The sequence below is a fragment of the Jaculus jaculus genome, chromosome 19, assembly GCF_020740685.1.
Source record: "Jaculus jaculus isolate mJacJac1 chromosome 19, mJacJac1.mat.Y.cur, whole genome shotgun sequence".
In the NCBI taxonomy this organism is placed as follows: domain Eukaryota; kingdom Metazoa; phylum Chordata; class Mammalia; order Rodentia; family Dipodidae; genus Jaculus; species Jaculus jaculus.
In genome coordinates, this window is record NC_059120.1 from 27,044,589 (window position 1) to 27,059,803 (window position 15,215).

The following is a 15,215-nucleotide window of genomic DNA, read 5'->3' on the forward strand; positions in this document are numbered from 1 at the left end:
TTTTACTTTATTAAGGGTATCCAAACTCAGGCACTGCAAGCACTTTCCTCAAGCACTTATCAACTGGGTCATGTCTGCAGCTTCTGGTTTTGGGTGGGGGGTGTTTGTGTGTTACTTTTCTCTTGAATTGGGAGTGCTGTCATTGTTGATCACTGACTTTTCCAAGCAGCACAAATGCATTTTACAATGCGATCTCTGATAAATGTCCAAATGGATTTTAAAACTAAGTCATTTTTACTGCTTTTTGAGTCTCCTAATTTATTCCAGCCATCTGTGTCACATGAAAACACACAGGCTTATTTCTTAAGAGCATTCTGATTTTATGTTGCCCACCTCCCAACCAAGAAGTACTTCTAGAAGACAAAATTAATATATTTGTCAAGATTCACTTTGACCCCTTGACTAATATAATGCACTTTCCATTGAGGGAGATTTTTCAACATAATTATTTGCAATTTGGAAATTAAAAACTATGGAAGCAAAAACATTCTTTTGGCATCATACTTTCTATTTAAAGGCCACCAAATGTTTCTTTTTGAGAGATTGTATTGAGCAGTTAGGATCTTGGCATCCACTATTGTTCCTGGGAAAGATTTTCCTGGCCCACATTTGTTGTCCCTGGATAATGAATGACTAGAGTACATGCACAGAATCACCTTCCCATCTGTACTAGCCTTAACTACCATCGATTGCTGGGTTGCATCCTCTATTGAACCATGAATGATTAATCATTAATTTTGCTTAGCATTAATAAAATAGCTAACTTTATTGACAACATACTGTATGCCTAGGTTATTATACAAGACCTTTGATTTAATTATCTGAATTCAAATATAGAGGAACTGATACTTATATTTTATTGGAGTTTCAGACACTTAATTTCCTTCTATGAAGTTGTTAAAATAGAAATTTGTGGATTTTATTTGTTTTAAATGCAGTATAGCTTATAAAGTACATGTTTAACATACCTAGAGAAAGCTACTAAGTTTTATAAGCTGGGCATGGTGTAGAATTCCTATTTTGCTAAACAGTGCATTAGACTGTTTGTGTTAATTATCATGTAATCAAAAAATCAACTTTTAGTACTTTGTTCTGTTTTCAAGATTGACAGTTGGAAAAGCCTAGATGCCTTCACAGCACCTTCTGTTTTACTGTTCTGCCTTGAAATAGAAAAATAAGTTTCCCCACTGAATGAATCTATTAATCTTTTATATTCCAGTACATTTCAACATATTCTGGTCTACTAATAGACTAAGATTTATAATTGTCCTCATATTTGGAGCTTGGTAATATATATAGGATGGGTTTTCTGTATGATTAGAAGAATCAAATATGTATGATTACATATGTTTATATATGTTACATATGTAAATATATATCAGCTTCATCCTAATTAAAAATATATATGTATATATTTATGTATGTGTGTATTTGTGTATGTATTTGCAGTGGTATGCATGTGGTAAACCCTTGCCTACTTAAGTTCTATCACAGATTTTTATTTTTTTGAAGCACGGTTTCACACTGTAGCCTGGAACTCACTATGTATTCCAGGCTGGCCTCAAACTTAAGGCAATCATCGTGCTTCAACTTGTAAAGTGCTCAGATTGTTGCCATGAGCCTGTGCCACTCTACTGAGCTTTTTCACAGAACTTAGGAATAAATAAAATATAAATAATTAAATACTGTCATCATTTTCCCATCATTTGAAGTAAGGTAAATTGCTTAAAATGGACCAAAACCTTCTAAAAGATTCCTATGATAAATTGATAAACTAGTATAAGAAAGAATTAATATTTTAATGTAGATTGTGCTTAGAATAACAAAACACTTATTTGTGTGATCAGAATAGAGGACAGTCAAATAATTTAAAATCATTTAGAGGATAATAAATAACTTAAAATCATTTATCCATAACACTGTCTATGTTTTAATATTTTGTTTAAATAGGACTTTGGGGGGTGTACATATGTGTGTATGCTGTATATGTGTACAGGTCCATGAGACTGAGTATGGACACAATAATTCCATAGAACATATGGATTTCTGCCATCAGTCCTTTCCTTGTTTAGGGCTGAGTCTACCATTGACCACTCTGTTCACAAGGGTAGCTGCCTCACAAGCCTCCATCTAGTTCTCCTGTCACTATCTCCTTTCTTACCCAACCCTAGGTGCCTTGCAATTACAGATTTTAAAGCTACAGTGACTGGCTTTTAGGTGATGGGCTGGGAATCCAAACCTAGGTACTCACATCCGCATGCCAAGCATTTTCTGAGCTATCTTTCTCAGTCTAAATAGAATTTAAAGTTTATAAAATGTAAGTAATGACTTTTTTGTTGGTATTGTTTTTCAGGAAGCATTTTATTGGTGCTCTAAGTTTTAAAATTTTCACTGGTGACAGAAAGCCAAAACTTTCAGATCAATTCTCTCATAGTTTTACTTAGTTTCTAAATCTTTGTTTTTGCAGAATTATCAACATTGTTTCCCTGATATGGACAATCATTCCACCCATGATTGAAGAATCAGAATAACCAACAATTTCAATATTTGGTCTAGGCTCAGGAAGGTCTTTAGGACTGCTTTTAACTCAGAAAGAACAGCATCTTCTAAAGGAGACACAGTGGCCACTGTGAAAATTGCTTCTCCACAGTGGACACTCATTGTAGTAGAAAAGGCAGAGGTGATTCCCTGGACACTATTTAAATGACCATTTTCATCAAGTAAAGCAATCAGGTTGGCTGTCAAGGGGGAAAAAACCCTTTCTTGGATGTAATGTCCTTCAGGGTTTTCATGTTAAATGGAACACTTAAAGTGGGGTCCAGAATGGCAGCCACCAACTTGGGTTTCTTCAGGAGTCGGCCTATTCTCACCAGCTCCTTTTCTATATTCCAGCTTATTCTTTGGATGCAGCAGAATAAAGAACAATGGCATAGCAACCTTTGATGCCATATTTCTGAACATGGGGTCTCACACGCTTGGCAAAGGAACTGACCACAGAAGTGCTGAAGCTGTGGACCTGCAATAAGAGAATAGACACTGCTGAGGCGGCCATCTTCTTCCTGGGCAGCTGTAGGTTAAACCCTCCTGGGAAGGGAGAGGGACATTAGGGTACACGTGTGTGTGTGTGTGTGTGTGTGTGTACACGCACATGTGCGCATGTGTGCACACATGCTGGCATGACCACCCAATGATTTATATTTTGACATCAGGTCAAGAAACACGTTCAATAAATTATAAGATGGTTCATTTGGATGGAAGAGAAAATCTTTTCTCCATATCAAAGGTAAAATATTCACATCACTACAGAAGATATATAAGAAGTTTTACATCTAAAATCTAAAATAATATAAGCAATCATTTTTCCAGCCCACAGTGCTTTTATACTTTCTGATCTCATGAAGCTTTCTCTATTTTTTTCATAACTGCTTCCTTTTCTTTCACATTTCTCTGCCATTCATGATTTCAGTGCCTTAAAGCGGTAGCAATTTTTATTTATAAGCCCATCTGGTCATAAGATTATTAACTGAAACTATCTTTTAAATTCCGTTGTCAAGAAGTGACAGTGGTATAAGATATATCCTAGTTTTTCTAGGAAAACTGCAAATTCCTAGGTAGACCACATTGGCACCATATCCTTTCACACATGTATGTGATGTTTAAAAGCATTTAAATTATAGCACATAACTTTTCAAAATGTATTGATGGTTTTTATTGAATTAAAATAAAAGCCATATGAATTAGAATGACCTACAGGGGTTGACATGGTACAAATATCTCTGTTCCTCTAATTTTATCCCATCACAGAACCACTTTGGGTCATGCTACCATTCACTAGGTTGTTCTTCTTTACCCACCACACCCATATCTTAGCAGTTTCCATTTTTTGTCCTGGGATAAATGCCAAAATGCTACAGAGTAAGGAACTGTGCCATGATGCTGAGTTGAGCTATTCTAACCACAGGAAGAAGCAGATGTAAAGGCATTGATGGTTCACATTCCATCATCAACATTTAAATGTGTGCACACACACACGCACGCCCCTCTGTCTTCTGTGGTCATTTTCTGTATATACACTTCCCTTAGTCCTACATTTGTAGATTTGCTTACTATCCATTTCTCTGTTTATATTATAAGTACAGCATATACTTTTGCATAATACTTACACCTAGGGCAAACTCTGACAGGGATAGACATGTTATAAATCAATGTTTCAATTTATTTCTGATGTAAATGTAGGTAATCTTTCTGCAAGGTCAAAACTTGATTTACAAATGTAGTTGTGGGCTGGAGAGATTGCCTAGAGGTTAAGTCACTTATCTGCAAAGCCAAAGAACTTAGGTTCAATTTCCTAGGACCCACGTAAGCCAGATGCACAAGGTGGCACATATGTATGAAGTTCATTTTCAGTGACTGGAGACCCTCACAAACCCATCCCTGCACCTTTTTCTCAAATAAATAAATAAAAAGAAAATATTTAAAAGTGTATTTGTGACTATAGCCAAATTAATTCTATTTGTGATACAGAAATACTGATTATGTGTGTGTGTGTGTGTGTGTGTGTGTGTATGTATATTGGGGTTTTTTGAGGTAGGGTCTCACTCTAGCCCAGGCTGACCTGTAATTCACCATATAGTCTCAGGGTGGCTTTGAACTCATGGTTATCCTCCTACCCCTGTCTCCTGAGTGCTGGGATAAAAGGCATATGCCACTATGCCTGGCTTAATACTGATTATTTTTTAAAGTTTGGGTTTAATGTAACCCAAAATGGCCTTAAAATGTAAGTATGGCATTCAACTTGTGATACTCCTGTCTTCAGGAATTAAATTCCCTACTAAACCAGGTTTATGCCATGTTGGGGTTCGAACACAAAGCTTAGTGCATGCTAGGCAAACACTCTTCCAACTGAGCCATATCCTCAGTCCCCATTGCAATATTATACTTTCCTCCATAAGACTTATCACCATGTAAAGAGGACTATATTCAAAAGGTGAACTGGGAAGTATATGTTCCAAAAATTCATACCACTTATGCCTTCTAAAACTGAAAGATTATGGTCTTGACAAATACACACACACACACATACACACACCTCACCATGTAGTCCAGACTGCTCTCAAACTTGCTGTCCTCCTGCCTTAGCATTGAAGTGATGAGATTACTACATACAAATGAAAAAAAAAAAAACCATATAAAAAGCTTACATTTAAATTCTTCCTTCCATATGAGAAAATATTTCTTGTTTAAAAAAATTGATTCTCACTTTGAAGAGAGGATTTTATTCCGTTTCTTATCTGAGAATTCCACTGCTATTTGCATGTTGCCTAGAATACAAATTGTACTTAGCAATCAACCCATGTTTAATTGCTGCTCAAGTAAACCCTTGTAATCAGACTTGCTTTAAAAATGTTAAGGTGTTCAAAAAACATAAGGTGGCATTTCCCCCTCCTCCTTATTATGCTTGTGTAACTTCCATTAATACTAATAGGAGGCACAGCTGGTCGTCAACAGGAGCCTACAGGTTGCTGTTTAAATCACATTTTTATACCTTGGCAAGATTCATGTATTGAAATCAGGTGGCCAGATTTTGTTGTTAGGAAGTCTTTTACTCTGAAAGAATAGAAGGAGAAGGGGCAAAAAGTAAGTCTCCCAATTTTTTTTTTTAATTTTATGAACATAAACACTCAAAAATCCAAGCAGCAGCTTGTCCTTATACAGCTAGCCTGGCTCATTCTTTAGCACCAGCTGGAGTCCTGTTTCTAATTTGCTGTGAAGAATTAAGTGATTTCAGACCCATACCCTCGAGTATTTGACCTCCAATGTCAACCAGCCAGCTTGCAATTCCCTTGACTGGAAAGTTTCCCCAGCATTGATTAGAACTAACATCAGTTAAAGTACTCTGAAGTATGGTAGCAGATATCAATGTATGACTCTGTAGCCAGGAAAATAAATGCACTATGGATTATTAAAAAGTTTAGGCACTTAAAGAGCCTTGGTGATAAGTCTGTTGTGATAATGGAACCTTTCGCTTCATGGTCATGGTTCTGGGGCTCGTACAGTGGATGGCTTTCTAGCTGAAGATCATTGTGGTACATGGAAACTATGTTAGAGCTCTGCAGCGCACTTCTTCACAGTCAGATCCACTTGTCACAAAAGAGCTATTCCTGTTAATGTGCCACTGTGCTGACAGCTCTACAAGACAAAAGAAGAACTGGGAAGGATGAAGATTGTATAGTATCCTTCTTACACTAGGTGCACCCCAGCCTCCTTTTAACTCAGTTTTCATTTTCTCGTGCAGTTGCTTCTAGGCAGATTGTCTCCATCTTTTTCTCTACACCTAATCCAGTTCTTCACATTACCAAATGTATGCCTTATCCATTTCTATGTAAACACCTCTATATATAACTCCTGGTATTAATGTATTTCTCTCATAACTGACCTTAGACCTCATACCAAAACAAATGTAGTCCTGGATAGAATAGTAAATAATAGAATACTATTGCAGACAGTTGAATAAATGTCACATCCTTAAACTACTCCATCCTTGCTGTCTTTGTTTTACTCTTCACCTAGATTTCACTCCTAGAGAAAACAACAGTTTATTTACCACATACAATGGAACCACATCTTGCACCTTACTCGAGTCCTGCTCACTCTGAATCTTTATCCTGAAAACACCTTCTACTGACAGCCCATGGCACTCATCTTTTGCCATAGCTTGCTATAACCTGATGGGTTGTCATTCAATGCCTGAAGGGTACAATACATGCATACCAAGGAAGTCCCCATCCATGACTAAATTAAATGAAAGAGAAATTGTGTGACAGGTTCAGGAATGAGATAACATCTAAATATTCAGGTTTATTCTGAGAATTACTGGTTGAAAAATTATATAATTCCCTTCTATAACCTATTTTGCTACATATTTCTTTTTCATGTTTGTTAAAATACATGGTACATTAAATACAATTTTTCAAGTATACTGTGGGTTATCCTTGGAGAAGTAGGGAATTACTAAACTTGTACTCAGATGTTTTATTCATAAGTAAAATCACATGGTGGTACTGAGTAATTAAAAGTGGCCAAAGCTGGGCTGGTGAAACAGTACAGTCGCCTTGGACTTCCAGCACCCACATAATGCTGGTATGCTTTGGATACCTTATCAGTGAAGTAGACTTAAAATGAACTCAACATGGCTCGGCTACTAGAAGTCATACTTTTGCTTTTATCTTCTGGAATACATGGATTTCTACTCGTTGCAACATGTTTTGAAGATTCAGGAATTTCTCACCCCAAACTTAGATCTAAAACCAGAAACAACTCATGCCACATCCATTCAATACAAGTTCTGTCCCCAGTTTTAACTGTAAGAGAGCAAAACAGCAAGGGGGCGCATCAACAAGTTTATATACCTAATTCTCCTCAGTTTCCGCTAACAATTCCATTGGAATTGTATTCAACAATTTTCCTCATAATTTTGAGAATTAGTAAATGCATCCTTTTTCTCTTATCAAGTGTCAATTTACAACTATAGTTATTAACCTTGGTTTTTGGACTTAGGTTCATCAAACTATAACTTTATTCTACAATGGAACTTAATTTTGATTTTGACTTCCTTATCAACAAAAAATGAAATATCTGCTAACCCCATGCTACCTCATTTTTTTCACATATAGTAGCTTCTACTAGCAGATTGACAAGGAAGGAGGAAGAGACACCCAGAGTTTCATCAGTTCTCAGTACTGTGTGGTGATTGTTGAGATGAGTGTTATCCACTCTGTTCACTGGTTCACACATGTGACCACAGTAACCTTCTAGTTCATAAAGACAAGACTGCCCAAACTCCTGCTGTCCCTCTGTCCCTCAGAACTACACCAAACACATTACATGGTTCATCCAGCCACACAAGGAATCTGCACAGGTAGGCTGCCTGGGAGGGAAGTTTAAACAGGTCAGTTTTAGGATCTTTACTCAGACATGCTTACACGCCAAGCTTTGCATTTAGTGAAAAGGGAAGAAAGTGTAGAAATGACTCATCAGATCTTGCCATGCCATAAAATCTCAACTCTTAAAAAAAAAAAAAAAAAAAAAGCTAAAAATGCAGTTTTCTTTTGTGTTTCTCCATGGCTTCAGTTTGGATTTGGAATGTTACCCAGATATCCCTGTATAAAATACAAGTTTAATCCCTAGCTTGAAGTTTTTCAGAAAAAGTTGAAACTTGGCAAGATGGGTCTGAGTGGGCATTCCTCGGATCATTGGGTGTGTGCTCTTGAAGGGAATTGTCAGACCCTGATCTCCTCTTTGTTCTTTCTTTAGCTCCCTATCCTGAGATGAGCAGCTATGCTCAGTAGGAAGTGCTGACTCACACAAAAGCAGTGAGGCAACCTGTCTTGGATTAATGACTCTTCTATGAATCAAAATAAAGTCTTTCTTTTTATAAGTAGATTTATCTTACGTTTTGGATAGAAACCTTACACACAGGTGTTCTGTTTTAACAAGCCTGAATTGAAGATATTTTCCTACTGATAGCAGAGAAAAGGCCAATATTGAGGAAAGGAAGACAAAAATTCATACACATTTGTAAAAATAATTTTTTATACCAGATATTCTATATATATGCTTATTTTCTGTATTCTTCTTCTTCCTCTCCCCCTTACTCCCTCTCCTTTTTTTTTTTTTTTCTTCTTCACTTTTCACGTAGGAGGAAATAATATTGCTTGGTGAAGAACTTCCTTCCTGAAGAACTTTCCCAATCCAGAATCCCTTCTGACCAAGTCACCATGCTGATTCTGTGCATGTAAGGGGATCACATTTTTGTATCGTTCAACTCTAGCATCTAAGGAAACCTAACTGCCTGGTATTTCAGACCCTAGAACCAAAATTCCTTTCAAGTATATTTATTTTAAGGCTGGAGAAATAGTTCAATGGTTAAAGGTACTTTCTTGCAAAACTTGATAGTCCAGCTTCATTTCCTCGGTATCCACAGGAAACCAGATGCACAAAGTGGCATCATGTGTCTAGAGTTCCTTCACAGTAGTCAGAGGCCCTGGTGAGTCTATATTCTGCCTTATTTTCTTTCTCTCTCTCTCTCTCCTTGCAAATAAAAATAAAAGCATTTCTTTTAAAAAATATTGAAACAAGAATATATATCTTCATTATATTCCCAAACATAGAATTTCATATGGAGATTTAGGCATTCTCAGAAATTGGAAACATATGAGAATGTGTTTGTGGAAGTGTAGCAGGTATCAGAATTTTTTCCTTATTTGTTTGTTTATATATTTTGTTGTTTACTTTAGATGCATTTTATCTGTCATGGGAGAAGGTGACTCCCTGGTTCATGGGAAGGAACATGCTATTTTGTTTCTAAGTAGTCATTTTCTTGTTACACTGCCCATCAAAAAGAGTAGATAATAGACTTTGATATGCTGGTAAAGGGCTTTTTGATCCATTAAGTTGTTGTTCTTGAAATATTAATCCACTTTATGAGAGAGTAGGAGAAAGACAGGAAGGATTAATTTTCTATAAGGTAGGGTGTGGGAATGAGCAAGTGGATCCTTAGCCTTGAATGAGAACTGGGAAGAAAGAGTGGAAAATAAGGAAGGGGCAACCATCTTGGGTCCTAGGAAGAATGAACACCACACCCACTGAAGGACTTTGGCAAGTGTCCCCCACAGCCAAGCCAGACAATTTCAGCCAGAGCCGCAGCCATCAAAGATACAATGTTGTATGGGTAGGAATTTTGAAAAAAAATAATAAACAAGGAGACCAAAATCCAAAAATAGCATCGTATGATTACTAAGTAGTCTCTTTTTAAAATAACTTTCAAATATTACAATAATCTCAGGTACAAACAAAATGTTTGAAGATAATTCAGAGTTTTTACATATCATACATTAAGTGTTCACTATAGGCTCTTAGTTTAGTAAATATGTGTATATTAACATTAACAAACTAATATCCACTTATTGCCTTTAGTAAAGTTCATACTTTTTTCAGGCTTACTTGTTTTATTTTTCTTTGTTTTGTTGCATAATGTACATGAAGTCATGCATGTGTATATGTATTCATATGTGCATAGGGATGTGTGTGTGTTTTCACTGGTACACATGCCATGTGGGCAAGAGTGTATGTGGAGACCAGCAGTCTATGTCAGATGTCTCCCTCAAATGTACTTTTTTTTTTTAAGTTGGTCATGTACAACTTAGTTTATGGGCCAAGCCAGTGCAATGCAAAGTTATTTTTGTTCTTCAAAAAAAAAAACAATAAGCAAAATAAATAAATCAATCTGTCCTATGAAGGTCTAAGTGAGGGAAGAAGTGGGGCACTCTGCCCTCACCCCTCCCTCTTCTGCTTTTAACCTGTCATGGTATAGCAAAGAAAAGGGTGTATCAAGTTTCTGTTGCATTCAAGGGACAGCACGAAGAAAATGGAGTGCCTGGAAAGGGAGGCTGAAGGAGAGGAAGAGCCCAAGAGGACAGCCAGATCTTGGGCTGTGGGACTCAAAAGGGTTTCTGGACCCTACACAGAGCCTAGCCTTAGTGGGTAGGGCAGAGTCCTCACACAAGGCTTGGGCTCCACAAAGGACAGTGAGTTAGATCTTATGTTGTTGGGCTGGATGAGGCTGAGGCCTCCCTGCTGCCTCAGACCATCTTCTGCTCACTCAATAGTTACAGTTCCTCTGTGGCTTCTCAGCTAGGCCCAGCAAGACAATGTTACCCACAGTCCTGGATCTGTTGCTTGCTGAGTGACAAGGACTGCTAGCACCCTGGGAAACCATGTGGGACTCACATCAACTTCCTACCCTGCGGGATGACACAGTGGGAGTGCTGGGCCAAAGCTGCCTTGTCCCAGATGTCTTCAAGGAGTCCCTTTCCCCATCCTGCTCCTCACCACCTCCATGGGAGCATCTGAGCACATGAACAGGCCATAGCCTAATTCCTATGAGAGCAGGGGAGTGTGCAGCACAGCAAAGACAGAAGTGTAGACAGTGCTGAGGCACTATTCTTTGAGAAGCAAGGAGCATCATGGACATGTACATTTTATTTTAATTTTATTTATTTATTTTGGTTTTTAAAGATAGGGTCTGGTTCTAGCCCAGGCTGACCTGGAATTCCCTAGTCTCAGGCTTGCCTCAAACTCTTAGGAATCCACCTACCTCTGCCTCCTGAATGCTGGGATTAAAGCCGTGTGACACCATGATTGCATTCAACATTTTATTTTTTGAGACAGGATCTTCTGCTGAACCCAGAGCCCAGAAATTTAACTACATTAGCTAGCCAACAAGCCCAGGGATCCTCCTGTCTCTACATCCTTGGTGCTGGGATGACATGGGTACATAGTTGTGCCCAACATTGATATGAGTGCTCAGAGTTGGGGAATTCAGCTTCTTATGCTTACGTGGCAAGTACTTTGCCAACTGAACCATCCCCTAACCCCCTTCCTTTGTTTTCACTTGATGTTTTTGCTGTTTCAGGGTCCCACAAGTAAACCATTTTATTTGAGCATGTCTCATGAGGTCACTCTTGGTCATGTATTCTAAAATTGTTCATTTTTTATGGTCTTTAAGAATTGATGTGGTATTTTGATTAACGCATGTATTCTGAATGCTAGATCCTCAGCTGGTAGCATTTGGGAAGTGGAGTATCCTGGAAGCAATTCTTGCTGGGGGTGTTAAGCCAAAATAAACCCTTTCCCTCCATTCGGGAGTTTTCTGATAGCATCGTAAACCTGACTGCAACAATGGATGATAAAGTAGATTTTTGAAGAGTGTTGATGGAAGTTTGTATAGATTTTAGTCCATTAATCAGGAACTGGTTTGTGATTTTATCATGAAAAGGATAGGTTGAGGATTTGAGTAAGAAGACCACAGAGTTAAAGTCCCATTCTCATTGCTTCTTATCAAAAGTAAATGTCATTAAAACAATATATCATTACTAATATTAAACATGACAGTTTTGCTATTTCCATACAGTAGAGCTTTTCTTCTGTTTACCATACCATCATTTTCAGAAAAAAATAATTTTCAAAATCTCACAATCATTATTAGAAAAAAAACAATGATCAGATAAGATCACCATGATTTCACGGCCACCCTGAGACTACATAGTGAATTTCAGGTCAGCCTGGGCTAGAGTGATAAACGATCTTGGAGAAAAAAAACAAAAGAAGAAGTAAAGAAAAAGAAAAAAGGGAGAAAGATCAGTGTGGATGGATAAGAGGTAAATAGCTATAGAAATATGTCCATACTTGGCATCAATATATATTTTAATTTATCTCGAGTGGAAATCTAGGAATGAAACTGCCTTATCATATTGTGTCTCCATGCATACCTCTTTAAGGAAGTCCCAGGCAGTTTCCCAAAGCATATGTGTGTTTCATGTTCTGAACAGCAATGTATGAGAGTTTCAAATTCTCCACATCCTTGGCATCTGTAACTGCCCAACTTTTTACTCTAACTATGTATACAAAAATATTTAGTTACCGTTTACTTGGATTTTGTATATTATCCAAATTCATTCTTATCTCAGCAATTGAGAGATTAGCATACACTATTCTATATTACTGCAGCTAACACAGTGAGTAGTAACTACTCTAGGTGACAGCCAGTTCCATGGGTAGCATCCCGAGAACCAGTTTCCTGGCATTCATCTCCTGATCAACCAGTGATGTGAGAATCCAAAGAATATTTTAGTGATATGTTAGAGTAATAGTATGCGAATCATAGTTAGTCCTAAGCCTTAGAAATACACAATCTTACATTTCTGTCCTCATAGCATCCATGAACCAGTAGGCAGAAGTTTGACTGTACCATGAATGATACTATTTGAGAATCATCAGGAAGACAGACCATAAAATTTACAGATAATGAGAAGGATGCTAGTCTCTCAGATGCCCACAGATGACTTGCTTACCTAATTTATGTATAGAAGGTTCCATGTGCAAGATTTGAATAAAAATCTACAAGTACAACCCACAATACAAAATGGCAAACTAAGCTGGTATTTCAAACCAGTAAGTTTTAGTGTTTAGTTTTGAATCAAAAAATATCGGGGGGCAGAAAGAATGCAAGAGCCACAGGTTGGTAGGAAAGATCCAGAAGCATCCCACCCACCCACCCACATATGCACAATGACTGTCTGCTGCTCTCATAACTCATAATCCATTACTCCATGGTGAATACCAGTAATCCCACTAAGGAAGGACTCCTAGAAATAGAAATGTTGACTTAAAACTCATACAAATAGAAAGTGCTGGGGGGGAGGGAGGGTATTACCATGGGATTTTTTTTATAATCATGGAAAATGTTAATAAAAAATGTGAAAAGAAAAAAATAAAAATTAAAAAACTCATACAAATAAAAAAATAGGGCTGGAGAGATGGCTTAGTGCTTAAGACACTTGCTTGTAAAGCCTACATACCTAGGTTCAATTCTCCAGTACTCACATAAAGCCAGATGCACAAGATGGCACATGAGTCTGGAGTTTCTTTGAAGTGGCTGGAGTGGGGACAGGGAGGGGGGGAATGATGATATCAACACGTGATGTACCCATACAAGCTTCTACGTAATTATAAAAAACACTGCCAAAAAGTAACCAGGCATACCACCTGCTGTATGTCTAGAACTGAATAATTTGCTGAGGATATACAAAGGGTGGAAGCCAAAGAAGAGAAGTTTGACTTCCAGATTTTAAACACTATCATGTTATGCATCTTTTCAGTGAAATTTGGGAAATTACATTTTTTGTTAATAGTGTATTTGAGATACATACATGTTTTCCAATGATAGAATGGTAAATTAACTATATTCATCATTTTTGTAGGCAAACAGTCAATTTCCAGTAAGTAACTTACAAGTGAACTTTGGAACTTAACTGATGGGCTGAGTGTTGCCTGTGTTATCCCTGTAGTCCTTCTGGATATCACTCCTAATTTGTGCAGAAATTCAGTATATAGATGAGTTTGTACCTACCTGTACAATTCAAAAAGATGAGAAATTCAGTAGTATCAGAAAATGATAAGAAGGAAGGATTGGCATTATATAGACACTGAAGGAAGGAAAACAAACTTTCTAAAATACATGTGTCATGACCCAAAATTTGATGGTCATATTATAAGAATGTAAGAGTGCTTGCTGTATTGAATGGGTGAAAAGGGATTTTAAAGAGATCCAAAGATAACTTAGCAAGGAAATTACATGAGTTGGCCATGTGTTAGAATTATTAAGTTGGCAGCAATTCATAGTAGAAGGAAGACAGATTTGACAAAAATAATTTCAAAATGTCTTACTGGTGCTAAGTATTTTCAGTAGCTACCTCTAGCATGCAGGAAATGGATTTGAATTTATACTTTATATCATCAAATGTAAAATAACTATATAGCTATATTAAAACAGCAATGAATGCTATTGAGTATTTAGTGCTTTCATATGTTGCCCTAATAACTTCAAATCATGTGTCATCATTTCTCTGATTAGCATCCTGAACTCTTCCATGATATACTAAGTGAAGAGGTGCATAGATGTTTCATGTATAGCCTACAGCTTCTGAGGTCATGAAATATTGTTCACTGTGACATGCCTTGTCAAAATTTGGAGCATGTATGTGTATATTTATTTTCTTTATTGTTTTCTTTCTTTTTTTTGAGGCAGGGACTAACTCTAATGCCAGCTGGCATGGAATGGACTCTGAAGGTCAGGCTCGTCTCAAACTTGGCTACCCTCATACCCTTAGCCTCAGAAGTGGTGACATTATAAATGTAAGCCACTATACCTGGTTTATTTTATAATTTCCTATTCTATACATGGCACTTTTTCATATTTTATCTGGACATTCAAGAGCAAAGTATTTTTATATAATTTAATGCATCTCGTTGTAATGAGAAAAGATACTTAAGAAGAAAGTTTACCTACATTGAAGAAATAAGTCATGAAAAGGAAATGAGAAAACATCTGTCCCAATTCTCATTTAGTTCTAATTTTTTCTTAGCGTGACATACATCAGTGTGCTCCATGTTGCTTTCAGTAATTGCTTTGAGGATAAGAGTTGCATATATGATTGGGATTTATTACCATTATAAAATGTGTCACCAAATCATTCTTGTATAGACAAGTATACAGTTTTAATAGTGCTCTCATGAATGTGGTTTTTTTTCTGAATAATCAGTGGGTAGACCCTGTGTCTAGAAAAATAGCTATGACCCAAGGGAGAGCTTAAAAA

At 37.1% G+C, this 15,215-nt stretch overlaps 1 protein-coding gene and 1 pseudogene across 1 annotated transcript in view; both read right to left on the bottom strand.

Annotated features, from left to right (window-relative positions):
* Positions 1–15,215, bottom strand: part of Dpyd (dihydropyrimidine dehydrogenase) — a 1,202,971-nt gene that overhangs the window by 1,058,067 nt on the left and 129,689 nt on the right. The gene's annotated exons all lie outside the window — the stretch shown is intronic.
* LOC101608143 lies at positions 2,415–3,052 on the bottom strand (annotated as a pseudogene).